The sequence below is a fragment of the Chrysemys picta genome, chromosome 5 (assembly GCF_011386835.1).
Source record: "Chrysemys picta bellii isolate R12L10 chromosome 5, ASM1138683v2, whole genome shotgun sequence".
Classification (NCBI taxonomy): Eukaryota; Metazoa; Chordata; order Testudines; family Emydidae; genus Chrysemys; species Chrysemys picta.
The window spans coordinates 123,519,503-123,533,911 of NC_088795.1; the positions used below are offsets into that span (position 1 = coordinate 123,519,503).

General features: G+C 44.6%; 1 protein-coding gene across 44 annotated transcripts in view; it reads right to left on the reverse strand.

Moving 5' to 3' along the window:
• Positions 1-13,282, reverse strand: part of ADD1 (adducin 1) — a 115,303-nt gene extending 102,021 nt beyond the window's left edge. For 10 of the 44 annotated variants that reach the window (XM_065598299.1, XM_065598325.1, XM_065598294.1 and 7 more), the window contains exon 1: positions 13,076-13,220. The gene's annotated coding sequence lies outside the window, so the exon portion shown is untranslated. Of the gene's footprint in view, positions 1-5,680; positions 5,884-11,200; positions 11,395-13,019 lie in introns of those variants that run through there. The other 34 variants (XM_065598323.1, XM_065598335.1, XM_065598301.1 and 31 more) reach the window with 16 other exon arrangements.
• Positions 13,283-14,409: the final 1,127 nt, after the last annotated feature.

Below are 14,409 nucleotides of genomic sequence, written 5' to 3' on the forward strand. Positions count from 1 at the left end.
TACATTTGTAAATTCAACTTTCAGGATAAAGAGATTGCACTACAGTACTTGGATTAGGTGAATTGAAAAATACTATTTTTTTTTGTTTTTTACAGTGCAAATATTTATAATCAAAAATAAATATAAAGTGAGCACTGTACACTTTGTATCCTGTGTTGTAATTGAAATCAATATTTGAAAATGTAGAAAACATCCAAAAATATTTAAATAAATGGCATTCTATTATTGTTTAACAGTGCAATTAATTGCATGATTAATTGTGATTATTTTTTTTAATTGCTTGACAGCCCCAAATAATAATAAAGATTGTTTGGCAATTGGTATTAAGGTAAAAAGATAGATGGGAAAAAAAAGAGGAAGATGGAGAGGTGGGTGAACTCATGGCCTTCCAGGGAGACCACCTACTGGGGGGTTGTATAAGGAGGGTGACATGGTAAGAGGTGAGGGCTTGCAATAGGTAAGATCCCAGCCCCAAAGTGACTGGCAACCACAGCTGAGGGGTTTCAGTTTTGATCTGACAGCAGGCGCCCTGTTTTTCTCCTTTTGTTGTAAATATTGCACCAGAAAAACTACAGAAGAAAAAGCCTTAGGCAACTTCTCTTACAGCTGGAATGTTCTGATTTACAGAAAGTTAGCCCTCATATTTAGCTGGCCTACCTAACCCTCCACAGTTTGTCTCTCACACTCAGGCTTTGTGCTCTGGTCCCTAGCACCACAGCCTTCTGCCTATCATGTCGGGCTTTGCTTGGCTGGCCGCCACAAAAAAGTCATCACCTTCTGCTTGTTGGGCAGGCAAGAGGCCAGCAGCTGAGACTCTCTCACCCCCCAGTCATAATCAAACACACACAAACTAAAAACCATTGTGCCAGCCAGAGTGATCACAATTGAGGGTGTTGCACTACACAATGCCTGGTGAAGTTCCCAGATCTGGCTCAATCCTGCAAATCCATGAATCTCTGGGGCAGCCCTTTGGTCAGTGCCAGGGAGAGTCAGGGCGTGTACCACTTTACATGTTGATGGAGAGTTTGAGAGCATAGTGTGCTATGGTATTTTTATCCATCCTCGTGACATGGCGGAAGAGCATGCAAAACCACTTTTGAATATAATAAACGACTGAAGGAAGGCCAGATCTCTGCAAGATGTTGCTGCCAAACTACTTTATGCTCTGGACTTAGCGCTGACAGTGCATATGGAATGCCTCTAGTCCATCCAAGACTGCCTGCAGGAGGGCCCAGGTTTCTGACCTATATAGCAATACAGGTATGACACGGGTTTGATGTCATAAAACCTAGGCTATTTACACAGCCCCAATCCATTTCCCCGATTGGGGCTGGAGTGGCAGGAGCTGATTGAGGCTTCCCCAGCAGTGTCCTGATACAGCCTGCCAACATGTGGAAAGGTTTCTTTCATGTGTATAAACAAAGACCTAAGAACAAATTGACACCCAAATTCACTGTTAAATTGTTCTCCCACCTCAAACATCTACAATAATTTAATACTGTACTATGAATACGCTGCATAGCCAATTTCATTCTATAGTTTACCTCCAGCCAGACATCCTTTATAAAAGTGTTCTACAAAAAAAGAACAATGAAGTGTTCCTGAAGCCTTCACCTCCCTCATTAACTGGCTTGGACTCTAGGTCACTTACAAAGGACACAATAGTTGTCTGAAATGTTAATGGATTACCAATTACATGAAGATATGCCCCACCTATTCTAACAAACATTACTCTAAACTAGGAAAGACTCTCTTTGGAATGCATGCTAAATTAACAAGAGCACAACATGTGTAAGAGAACACTGGTAGCCACAATTGTGGGATGGAGGAGGGGGGAACTCCCTTAGGAATCAAAATAAAAGCTTATGCAAAACATTGGACATGTTAATCAAATCACCTAGAACTTGAAATGACATTTTTTAAAAGTTAATAGTTAAAGCAATAATTTAGTTGTGGAGATTCCCAAATGAAAGTTTTGACATTCTTTTCAGAACTGGTGCAAGCACTTTGAGCAAATAAAAGGAGCACCAGTAACTGGAGGGGAGGGGGGGTGGAAATCACATTTCCATCTACAAATTTTGTATCTACTATAATTACAAGATCCAAGATGACTATCACTGAATTTTTTTTCTAAATCTGTTCTCTCCCTTCCAGTTTACTTTATACATAAACTGCTGTCAAATGTATAATCAATTTCACTGTGTCCCTTGTATAGCAAGTTCCTTCTTTTAATTCAAGACATTTAACCAATGATATATTAGAAGCAGGGTTTTTTTTAAAAAAAATTGATCAATTTTAAAAAAATCAGACAGTATCTCTCACAACATGCAGAGTAACTGCTATCTCATTTTATTGCAAGTGGACTTACATTTGGATGCAGAGCATGTTTCACATGAGTGGTTCAACACCCACTAAAGAAACTTAGGTCATGTCTACACTACAAACTTATGCCAACTTCAATTACATCAGCATACAGTTGCCTCAGTCAGTACTTCGCTTGTACACACGCATACTTGGCTCCTTATGTCAGCAGTGTGCGTAATCACCAGGAGTAATTGTATTGATGCAGACTGTGATGCACCCCACTGTGTAACTTGCCACGTCTAGCGCAGTTTTTTGGGAAGTTTCAACAACGGATGTTGGGGCTGAAATGAATCACGCACGGGTGACTGGGATCATGGGGTAAACTTCCCAGTTTCCAACTGTCTCCATCCCATAATGTTATCTGTATCCCACAATTTTCATGCCCTTTCCCCCCCCCCAAAATCCCACAAATCCAGGTGGCCCTCCTCACCAACTCTGACGGAAGCATGGAGCCTGCACAGCTCTGCACTACTGTCATGAACACTGCAAGCACAGGGCATATGATTCTGGAATATTTGCAGAGCTGCAAGAAGAACCAAATAAGTAAAGACCATGATGATTCCTTGGAGGACAGATTGCTGTGGGACATAGCAAGAACCAGTTCAAGGTTGTTGGTAACTTTCACGGACCAGCTGCAGATGGTGGAGCACCACTTCTGGACCCAAGAAACAAGCACTGACTGGTGGGTTCACATAATAATGCATGTTTGGGGTGACAAGCAGTGGCTGCAGAACATTCAGATGCTCAAGGCCACATTCCTGGATCTGTGTACTGAGATCGCTGAAGCCCTCCAGCACAGGGACATCAAAATGAGAGCTGCTCTGACAATGGAGAAGCAAGTGGCAATTGCACTGCAGAAACTTGCAACGCCAGATTGCTACCAGTCAATCAGGAATCAATTTGGAGTCAGGAAATCCACTGGGGGGATGGGGAGGTGGGAGGCATTGTGATGCAAGTGTGCAGGGTTATTAATCCCCTCCTACTATGCAGGACTGCAACTCTGGGCAATATGCAGGACACAGTGGATGGATTTGCAACTATGGGGTTCCTGAACTGCAGTGGAGCCATAGACAGCATGCCTACTATTCCTATTATGGTGCCAGACCAGCTTGCCACTGAGTGCATCAATAGGAAGGGCTACTTTTCTACGGTTATGCAAGCATTGGTGGATCACCAGGGATGTTTCAATGACAACAAATGGTCTGGTTAGGGAAGGTGCATGACATCTTTAAGTGCACAGCACTGTTCAGAAAGCTACGAGCAGGGACTTTCTTTTCCGACCAGCAGATTACCTTTGGGAATGTTGAAATGCTAATAGTGATCCTGGGGGACCCAGCCTATTCCTTGCTTCCCTGGCTCATAAAGACATAGAGCAGCTACCTTGACAGCCAAAGAATAATTCAACTACACCTCTACCTTGATATAACACTGTCCTCGGGAGACAAAAAAAATCTTACCGTGTTATAAGTGAAACCGCGTTATATTGAACTTGCTTTGATCTGCCCGAGTGCGTAGCCCCACCTCCCCGGAGCAATGCTTTACCGTGTTATATCCAAATTTGTGTTATATCGGGTCGCGTTATATCGGGGTAGAGGTGTACTAGCTCAGTAGGTGCAGAATCACAGCTGAATGTGCTTTTGGTTGTCTGAAGGTTCGCTGGCTTTGTTTACTCCCAATGGTTATAGCTGCCTGCTATATGCTGCATGATATATGAGAAGAAAATGGAGAAGAGATTCAACCGGGGTGGAGATGAACTGGCTGGATGCTGAATTTGAACAGCCAGATACAAGGCTATTAGAAGAGCTCAACATAGATCTATACAGCGGATGAAGCCTTTGAAAGACCATTTTAACAGTGAGCAAAAGTAATGAGTCTTGTTGTAGTGTACTTTACCTGGCCCTACTCTTATGTGGCCTGCTAGGAATCATGTGGTGATTGCTGTGTGTGTCAGAATAGAACATTCTCAATGAACCTATTAATTTTGTTAGGATCACTCTAAGAGTTGTGTAACACTATGGGTGTGTCTACACTACAAGCTTAAGTCAACCTACATTAGGTAGACTTGCAGCCACCACAGTAATTACTGCTGCTTTTCATGTACACACTACCCTCCTTCTGTCGGTGGCGCACGTCCTCTCCAGGAGCTCGTCCACAGACTTAAGAGGTACTATGTGCGGGCTGAACTGCCGCCTGGGTTCTCAGCTCCACTCCCCAGCGAGTGGACCCCCTGTAACTCCTGGGGGGGGGGGCTGCAGACCATTGAGAACTGCTGCTCTAAAGCCCTTGTGGGATAAAAAAATTGGATCTGCATCTGATCCATAAAGAACTGCATCCATGGACGTGGATATCCGCAGATATAAAGTGGATATCCAGAGCTCTATATATCAGCTGTTTGTTGTCATTGTAGTCAGGTTCACAGCTCCCATGCTGGAGCCGTGAAATTGACAAGGAAGGCTGGTAGGCTCTCTGCTGTGAACCCCTTGCAGGCTACAGCTTGGACTGTTACCCCGGGGCAGGTGGGAGGTTCCCAGATCAGTGCTCCCCACTAGGAGTCGGGCTCCCGGCTTCGCACTCCCTGTTCCCCCATGGGAGCCCGGCTGCACACAGGCTTCCAGCTCCCCACTCCAAGCTGGGCTCCCAACTTCCCACTCCGGGGTTCATTCCCACAGGGGAAGGGGGTTAAAGGGGCATGACACCAGGCTTCAAGCCCATAGGACCGTGGCCCCCCTGAAACCAGCTCGCAGCCCCCCCAGGGGGCCACACACAACTAGTTGAGAATTGCTGCTCTAGAGGGTGCTGGTGTGGATCCATATAAAATGTGGAATGGAGATCGCAGATTGGATACTATTTATTTACCGCAGATAAGGATCAAAATTTTTCTATCTGCACAGAGCTCTACCAATGTAAGTAACGCAATGTCTACACAGACACTATTGCCCTAACTACATCGACATAAGCCCCAGGCCTCTTGCGGTGGTGGAGTTACATCAGTGTATTAGGGCACTTACATCAGCAGGAGCAAGGATGAAGTGTAGACACTAACATAATTAGGTTGACGTAAGCTGCCTTATGTTGACCTAACTCTGTAGCGTAGACCAGGCCTGTACAGCAGGTAATTGGTTGCTTTCAGAACTGCTCAGTACTCAGCAGCCTATGTTGTGAAATAAGAAGAATTGTGTTCCAAAGAAAAAAATGTTCTGTAACAAAATCAATACCAAAAAAACCCCAAATACATTAAAAAATTAATAAAATTTAAAAAATTAAGAGAACAGAACTTATGAAGGGGAATGAACATTAATGTCCATTTCAGCTATACCTACAACCACCATGGCTTTCATAGGTCAGCATATGCTTTTCCTGCTGGGACACTCCTCCTCTCCTCACTATCCTTCTCCAGGCTGTCCACAAAGTTTATCCTCCACGCCCAGTGCTCATGATCCGATGCAGCACTGGCTTGCAGGATTTCACTGAACATGTCATCCAGAGTCCTCTTCTTTCTCCTCATCTGGCTCAGGCATTCTGCGGATGTGGAGGAGGGCCGCAACGGCAGCAGATGAAGATAAAACAAGCAGAGGTACCATTGTCAGCATATTCACTACTGAAAGCAAAACAAGGATGCTGAACTTAGGCCCCTGGTCCCCCTAAAGTTTTAAGCACTACGTTCTCACTTCTGCTTGGGACTGTTTGTGCACAACACCAGCAATGGTAAGCATGACCTGCCAGGGGTTCGGAAAATGAGGAGGGAATTGCTCAGTTACATGAGTTTAGTAGTATAGTGCAATGGCACTGAATACTGGCACAGTTTTCCAGAGGTGGTGGTTATTTTAGTGGATATCTCACTCCTCAGGGTAACAAAGGCAGAGAGTGCACAGCCGCTACTGGCGTCCCAAAGACGCCGGGGCCCGTATGCCGCTAGCCTATGTACTGAAATGGTGTTTGCTAAAGTTATCACTGAGTGGAGTGGGAAAGTATCCTACCACAGACGAAGGAATAAGGCAGCCTTCTCTAGAAACCTTCAGCAGAAGATTGCAGAGTACCTCCATGAAAGTTTCATCTAGATCTCTCAGGAAGACTGAAGGGACATCCCTATAAACAAACTGCTTTGCATCACCCTAACTCTAGAGGGGGAATGAAAAGCAGATAAAACTCTCTCTCTCAGTTGTGCCACTACCTCTACTAGCAAAAGTAAATTAATGAAAAGTCAAAAGATTGTGTCCTTGTACATTGGGGATGCCATCTCTGTAATTCATCTACAAACTTACCTGAGCTTCCATCCCATGCTTGACTGGCTGGACTGTGGAGAAGTCAAAAAAAGGTCCTAGTTTGCTGTGCAGCTGTATCATCCTGTTGCCTGTCCCCCGTACTCCTCCTCCCCCATCACTTCCTCCTCATTGTTCACAACAGGGCCCTGTGACTTGGGCTCCTTGGAGGTATCCATGGTGCTGGAAGGGGCAGGGAGGTTGTGGAGTTTCCACCAAGCATTACATGCAGCTGTTTGTAAAAGCAGCAGGTCTGCAGGTTGGCAACACATCAATTGTGGGCTTCCCAACCAGCTGGTATGCCTGCCACAGTTCCTTGGCTTTCATGCAGCACCGCTGCTGGTTGCTTCTCCTGTATCCCCAGAGCAATCTGCTCATAGATTTCAATGTTTCTATGGCTGGTTCAAAGGGATGTCTGCACAGCCTCTTCTCCCCACAGGCCCAGGAGATCCAATATCTCCTGTCTATTCCAGGCAGGAGCACATCTGGAGCATTTAAGCAGCATGCTCAGCAGGGCACTTGCACTCAACAGTGGAGAACTGCTAGGTTCTCTCACCAAGTCTGGCAATCAAAAATCAAAATTTCAAAAATTCACAGGGCTTTAAAGGGGAGGGGGGCTTCTGGTCTCCGTGTTCTATGAGCAATGGAAGTCACAATGGTAACCAGAGCAGTCAATGTGGGGCATTGTGGGACAGCTGCTGAAAGGCAGTTAGGGTAACAGTGTCAACACTCACGCTGAGTCTACTTAAGTACATTGGCCATGGCTCTATGCCACTCGGAGAGGTGGTGTTGATATGTCGGCCTAATGGAGCGCTTTCAGTGGTGGGAGACAGATTGAAGTGTAGACCGATGCACAACTAGGTCGACATAAGCGTCTTGCATTAACCTAACTTTATAATGTAGATCAGGCTTTACTTCAGCTACCACCCTAGAGAGTAGTTCAATATGCTTGACCCCCCATAAGAGAATTTTCACTGGAAAACCAGGATGCAAGAATAAGAACACTGTAATTGGATATAATTATTATGAGTGTACATAGCTTTGTCAAAAATAACCACACCAGCTTAGGACTTGTCTACACTTGAAACATTACAGCGGCACAGCTGTAGCATTTCAGTATAGAAACTCACTACAGCGATGGGAGGGGTTCTCCCACTGGTTTAGTTATTCTATCTCCCCGAGAGGTGGAAGCTAGGTCAACAGAAGAATTCTATCAACCTAGCACTGCCCTGCCACACCAAGAGTTAGGTCAGCTTAACTAGGTTGCTTAGAGTGTGAATTTTCACATCCCTGAGTGATGTAGCTGGGTCAACATTACTTCTGAAGATAGAACTGCCCTTAGTGGTTCAGAGAGGTTTTTTGGGGGGGGAGAGGGGGCAGGTTGGTTTCTTTGGGGGGGAGCAGGGAGGTTCACTGCTGGTGTAAGATGTTGCAACTCCATTAGCTTCAGTGAAATTGTACCAAGAGTGAACTGTACCTCTCATGAGAGTCAGGTTACACGAAACAACAAGAATGCCTTAAAATAATGTCAGGAATTTGAAAACTGACACACACACCCTCCCACAAGAAAAGAAAAGTGAAGTAAGTTCTAACTTAAGTCTCATGGCTGAAGTTTTAGTTCAGTGATGATAGTTTTAAATAAAATGTCTACTGACACTTCCACCCCCAACTCCCAAGAACAGCTCTGGTAAATAAAATAGGTATTCATTCAAAGTTAGGAGAGAACCTTACCATGCTCAATACTGTCAGCTCATATCATGAGAAAGTGAACAAGAATATGTAAAATGTAACTGATTACCTGCATTTACTACTCCAGCTATTTATGGCATATCACTTCAACAAGATATACGGCACAAACTGCAGAATCCAGATAGTATCACCTAAAGTCCTTTACAGACTGTATGAACTAGGACCACATACCCCAAGACACTGAAACACAGACACCTTTGTGGCAGAAATATAGCAGTTATTCACACCATCAACACTGAAATGTTTTAAAGAGGAAAGTAAAGAATAGCCAAAGAATAATTGAAATTATAAGGGAACATATGATTAGCAGGCAGAATATGGTTTAAGCTAGGATCTCAAACAAGTAATTAAGAAATTGGAAAAAAAAATCTTTCTGAAAGCCATAGTTCAAAAATCAGTGATTACAATTACAAGAGGTACAATTTAACTTCTTAGAGTATGTCCACACTGCAGCTGGGAGCAAACTTTCTAGCCTGAAGACTTGTGCTAGTGTGGCTGTTCATTCCCTTTGGGGCACCTGGCATTGGCCACTGTCGGAAGACAGGATACTGGGCTAGATGGACCTTTGGTCTGACCCAGTATGGCCGTTCTTATGGCTCACCAGGGAATAGGCTGGGTATGAACTCTCATGGCTAGCCCAAGCCTTCACCAGTGTGGCAATGTTCACACAGCTATTGTTAGTGCACTAGCATGAGACCTACCCTCCAACAGAAGTCTGTCTATCCAGGTTGTGAGGCTTGCTCCCAGCTGCTGTGTAGTCATACTCTAGGGGTTTTAAGAATATTCACTTCATAAAAGTGTATATATGCTTGTAATCTGCATGCTGGACATTTTTGTCAATATTCAAAATCTGTTTGCATACATTGAGAACGTATTGCAATGTAGCATTCTAATCTGAAAGGGAACTTAGGTTAGATTGTTAAAATGTTCATCTTTTATTTTCTTCTCAGTTTGCAGAATTCCTGCAGTAGTTGGTAAAAGACGTTTTGATTTTTTTATTTGATTTTTTTGCATCTATATTAGCTCAAGCTCATCAGATATCACTCAAGAACTAAGATCCCAATCCTGCAATGGGATCCATGTCACTGGACCCCTTTGTACCCACATTGAGTGCTACTGCAGTCAGTGAGGGTTTACTTGAAACTAAAATATTTGCTTACCAACACTTTTTCCTCCACTGAATGTGTGCTTGCTGGCTTGCTAAAGGGGCAAGTTATCAAGAGACATCATAAATAAGGACGGAAAATATTACTTTAATAATACCTCGCAAATATATCTTAACTTAACATTTCTACATGAAATATGCTAAAAGACATTCCAAGCTAAACGAAGATTATCCTATAAAGTATTAAAGATAGTTAAGTCCAAAGCTGACTGCGAAGAGCTACAAAAGGGATCTCAATAAACTGGATGGCTGGGCAACAAAATGGCAGATGAAATTCAATGGTGATAAATGCAAAGTAATGCACATTGGAAAATATAAACATGACTATACTTACAAAATGATAGAGTGTAAAATTAGCTGTTACCTCTCAAGATCTTGGAGACACTGCAAATATTTCACTGAAAATATTCCCTCAATGTTCAGTGGCAGATGAAAAAACTAACGTTAGGAACCATTAGGAAAGGCATACATAATAAAACAGAAAAATATCAATGCCACTACATAAATCCATGAACCTCCAATACTATATGCAGTTCTGGTCAACCCATCTCAAAAAATCTATTAAAATTGGAAAAGATACAGAAAAGGGCAACAAAAATGATTAGGGGTATTGAACAGCTTCCATAAGAGGAGAGATTAAAAAGACTGGGACTGTTTATTTTAGAAAAGAAACAGCTACGGGTGAATATAGTAGAGAACTATAAAATCATGAATGGTATGGAGAAAATGAATTCGAACGTGTTTATTTCATAACACAAGAACTAGGGGGCACCCAATGAAGTTAAAAGGCCCCAGATTTAACACAAACAAAAGGAAGTACTTCTTCACATAATGTGTGGTCAAGCTATGGAACTTGTTGCCAGGGGATGCTGTGAAGACCAAAAGTATAACTAAGTATAAAAAATTAGCTATGCACATGGATGATAGGCCCATCAATGGCCATTAGTCAGGATGCTCTGTGATGCAACCCCATGATCTGGGTGTCTCTAAACCTATGACTGACAAAAGCTGGGTCCAAACAATAGGGGATGGATCACTTGAAATTGCCCTGTTCTGTTCATTCCCTCGGAGGCATCTGGCATTGTCCACTGTCAAGATACTGGGTTAGATGGACAATTAGCCAGTCTCATGTTCACACAAAACTATCTTTGGACCAAAATGTTCTCTCTAATAAGAGTTTAAGCAAAAATTAAGTCAAATAGAAGTGCAAGACATGAGCTCTGGTCAAGTGTAGTATCAATGCATGCATTTTCATCCTGGAAGACCAAAGCATCCGCAAGCTGGAAAGCCTGGTCAGATCTCAATTAAATCCTGTAACCTCAAGGCTACAATCAAAACAAACAACAGCAGGCATTAAACTCACTTTACAGCAATTTAATATATTGTACTCCATCTTAAACAACTCAAGAGGTTTTTGATAATTTGAGTTACCCATATTCCTCGATATGGAGGGCAAAACAGATAATGCAATCTAGATTCTGCTCTGCAGTTCAGTATAACAGCCCATAAAATGAAAACAATTTTCTTAGTACAGAACCTCAGAGTTACGAACACCTCAGGAATGGAAGTGACTTAATATAGCTTTGACATCTACTATGCAGAAGAAAAATGCTGCTTTTAAGCATCTTAATTTAAATGAAAGAAGCACAGAAAGTTTCCTTACCTTGTCAAATCTTTAAAAAAAAAAAAAACACTTTCCCTTTTTAGTAGTTTACATTTAACATTGTACTGTACTATCCAGTATTTGCTTTTTTTTGTCTCTCTGCTGCCTGACTGCGTACTTCAGGTTCCAAATGAGGTGTGTGGTTAACTGGTCAGCTCGTAACTCTGAGGTTCTACTGTACTCCTTTTTTAATCCTTAATTTAAAAAAAAAAAAAAAAAAAAAGGTATTCCTGTAATTAAAAAAAACCCTCTTTATTCCACAATAGAAAGAATTTGTGACAGTTCAGAGAAGAAGTGCTTTCTATCCTTCTATCACACCTGGAGTTTCATTATACCACCTTAATTCTGTTGCTCGGTGTTGTACAGAATAGCTACACTGCAGCCCGTATGTATGGAGACTAAACTTGTAGATTCAGGCAAACCAGACTGTTTAACTCAAATACTTACAGTTTGAGAATTTAACAATTTTAATGAACAAAGTGTATACATATTCTCGCTATACTATTAATTTGCTGACATAAATCACTAAAGCAGGTAATAAAAAAAAAAAGACCACTGCTGGTAATAGCTTTCAGAAGACCAAAGAAAAGAATCAGCTTTGAACTGACATCCACCAGCTGCAACAATATTCTGTGCAGATTTAGACCCACCACCGTTCATAGCCCCCACATAACTGTGGTCTTTTCTCAATAGGATTTCCCCCCCCCATTTTATTTAAAGCCGACCTAAACTAAGACTCAGTGTCAAACACAAAACATCTACAATATATATTTGCTATGTGCACAGATGCTTGTAATGTATTGCACCCCAGGAACAGATACTGGAAAGATGAGAAACACTCTCTCTACACAAAACGCAACAGCTGCCCAATGCCCATATCCAGCAACTGGTACCTTACCAATCAGTAACACTGTACACAAACACAACACATTCCCCATTTTCCTCCATCTCACTATTTCCCTCCCTCTACACCAGCTGCTGTTATTAATCTGTATTGCCATTCTCCACCAAAAATCAGCAAGTCAGATTGATTGTAAACATCTCCACCAATTCCATAAAACAGCGGATCGAGGGAGAACCGAGAAAGAGGTGGTAGATGCACCAAGTGGTGTAATGGAGATCTGAACACTGAGCAGCTGCTTCCTGCAGTAACAGCAACAGCACTACACCTCACCCATCACAGGACTGCGAAGAGGTACAGACACACAGTAACCATCCCCCTCACCACATCTGCTTAGACCACCACAGGAGCCCCTTTCATCCCAGCTATCAGCACAGCAGCTTCTACACAACTCCCAGACAAGAGCCCCCAGCCCATCCCCTGACTCATCCAAAACGAAAGCTTGAGGCCCCTCAAAACCTCCACACCCTGAGCCTGGCTCCCAACCCCTCGCCCCCCCCAACCCAATCCCAAAGCCTGAGCTACAGCCCCTTGCCCCAGACCCCACATCTACTAAGGCTTCTCCCACGCATTATGCCCCCCCCCCCCCACCCCCAGTGCCTCATCTCACTACAGAGCCCGCACCCTGACCCAGGCTGCGTCTACCCACCAATGTCAGAGATCTCAGCCTCTGCCCCTCCCCCAACGCCTGCACCCTTGCTCCCCCAGCCCAGACTCAGCCCCTCTACCCAATGCCTACACCCCGTCCCCAACACCTGCGCCCTTCCTTCGCTAGCTCCTCCTCACCTGCACCCCCAGCCCCTGGGCCCAGTATCTGCACCCCCTCCCCAACAGCTGCGGCCTTTCTTCGCTAGCCCCTCTCACAACGCCTGCACCGCCAGCCTCGCCCCAGGCCTGCCCCCCCGCTCCTCCCAACACCTGCACCGCTGCTCCCCCAACGGCCGCTCCCCGCGCCCCGGCGGCGCTCAGCTCACCCCGGCGTGCAGAAGAAGTAACGGCGGCGGCGGCAGCCTGCGGTCCTGGGAGGCAGCTGCAGAGTCTCCCCGTCTTCGGCGCGCCTCTGTCTCCTCCGCCTCCAGCCCCAAGCCCCGCCCCGCTCCCCCAACACCCCTCCCCAGCAGGGTGCGGCTTCCAGGGGCCGCAGGCCAACAACCGCGCCGCCAATTGGAGGGCGCAGGCTCGGCAACCAAGCGGCTCTCCCATTGGCTAAGGGAGGGGAGAGAGGCGGAGCCCAGGCGGGAAGGGGGTAAAACAGAGAGAAGCTGGGGGGAGGGTGGAATCAAAGGGAGGGGTGTGGCGGGAAAAGCAAAGTCGCGGGGCGGGGGGACAGCGCATGGCAGTCTGAAGGGGTGGGGAGGGGGGGGAAGAGGCAGAGTAGAAGGCATAAGAAAAATAATGTAAGAATGGCCACTGGCCATACTGGGTCTGACCAAAGGTCCATCCAGCCCCGTATCCTGTCTGCCGACAGTGGCCAATACCAGGTGCCCCAGAGGGCGTGAACCTAACAGCTAATGATCAAGTGATCTCTCTCCTGCCGTCCTTCTCCATCCTCTGACAAACAGAGGCTAGGGCCACCATGCCTTACCCATCCTGGCTAATAGCCCTTAATGGACTTAACCTCCATGAATTAAACCCTGTTCTAGTCCTAGCCATCACAACCTCCTCAGACAAGGAGTTCCGCATGTTGACTGTGCGCTGTGTGAAGAAGAACTTCCTTTTATTTGTTTTAAACCTGCTGCCCATTAATTTCATGTGGTGACCCCTAGTTCTTATATTATGGGAACAAGTAAATAACTTTTCCTTATTCACTTTCTCCACACCACTCATGATTTATATACCTCTATCATATCCCCCCTTAGTCTCCTCTTTTCAAAGCTGAAAAGTCCTAGCCTCTTTAAGCTCTCCTCATATGGGACCCGTTCCAAACCCCTAATCATTTTAGTTACCCTTCTCTGAACCTTTTCTAGTGCCAGTACTTTGAGGCAGCTACTTTGAGGGGTGAAGGCAGATTTGGGGGGATTGCGAGCTGAGCACAGTGAGGGTGCTAATGCAAAGGAAGGTGTTGGCTGTAGGGGAAGCAGACACAATGGGGTGGTGCAAGCTAATGGGAGCTGTGTTCTCTTCACGTCTGAGAATCAGGCCCGTTATTTAGGTCCCTAACTTTATGCTCCTCCCATCAAAATATTGTCCCTCTGCATTATTATTATTATCGTTCAGACAGTGCTATCACCGGGTACAGATAGGACAAGACGCATACCGAAAAAAAATCCACAAATATAAAATCATTGCTGGTAAAGCGTGCAGATGA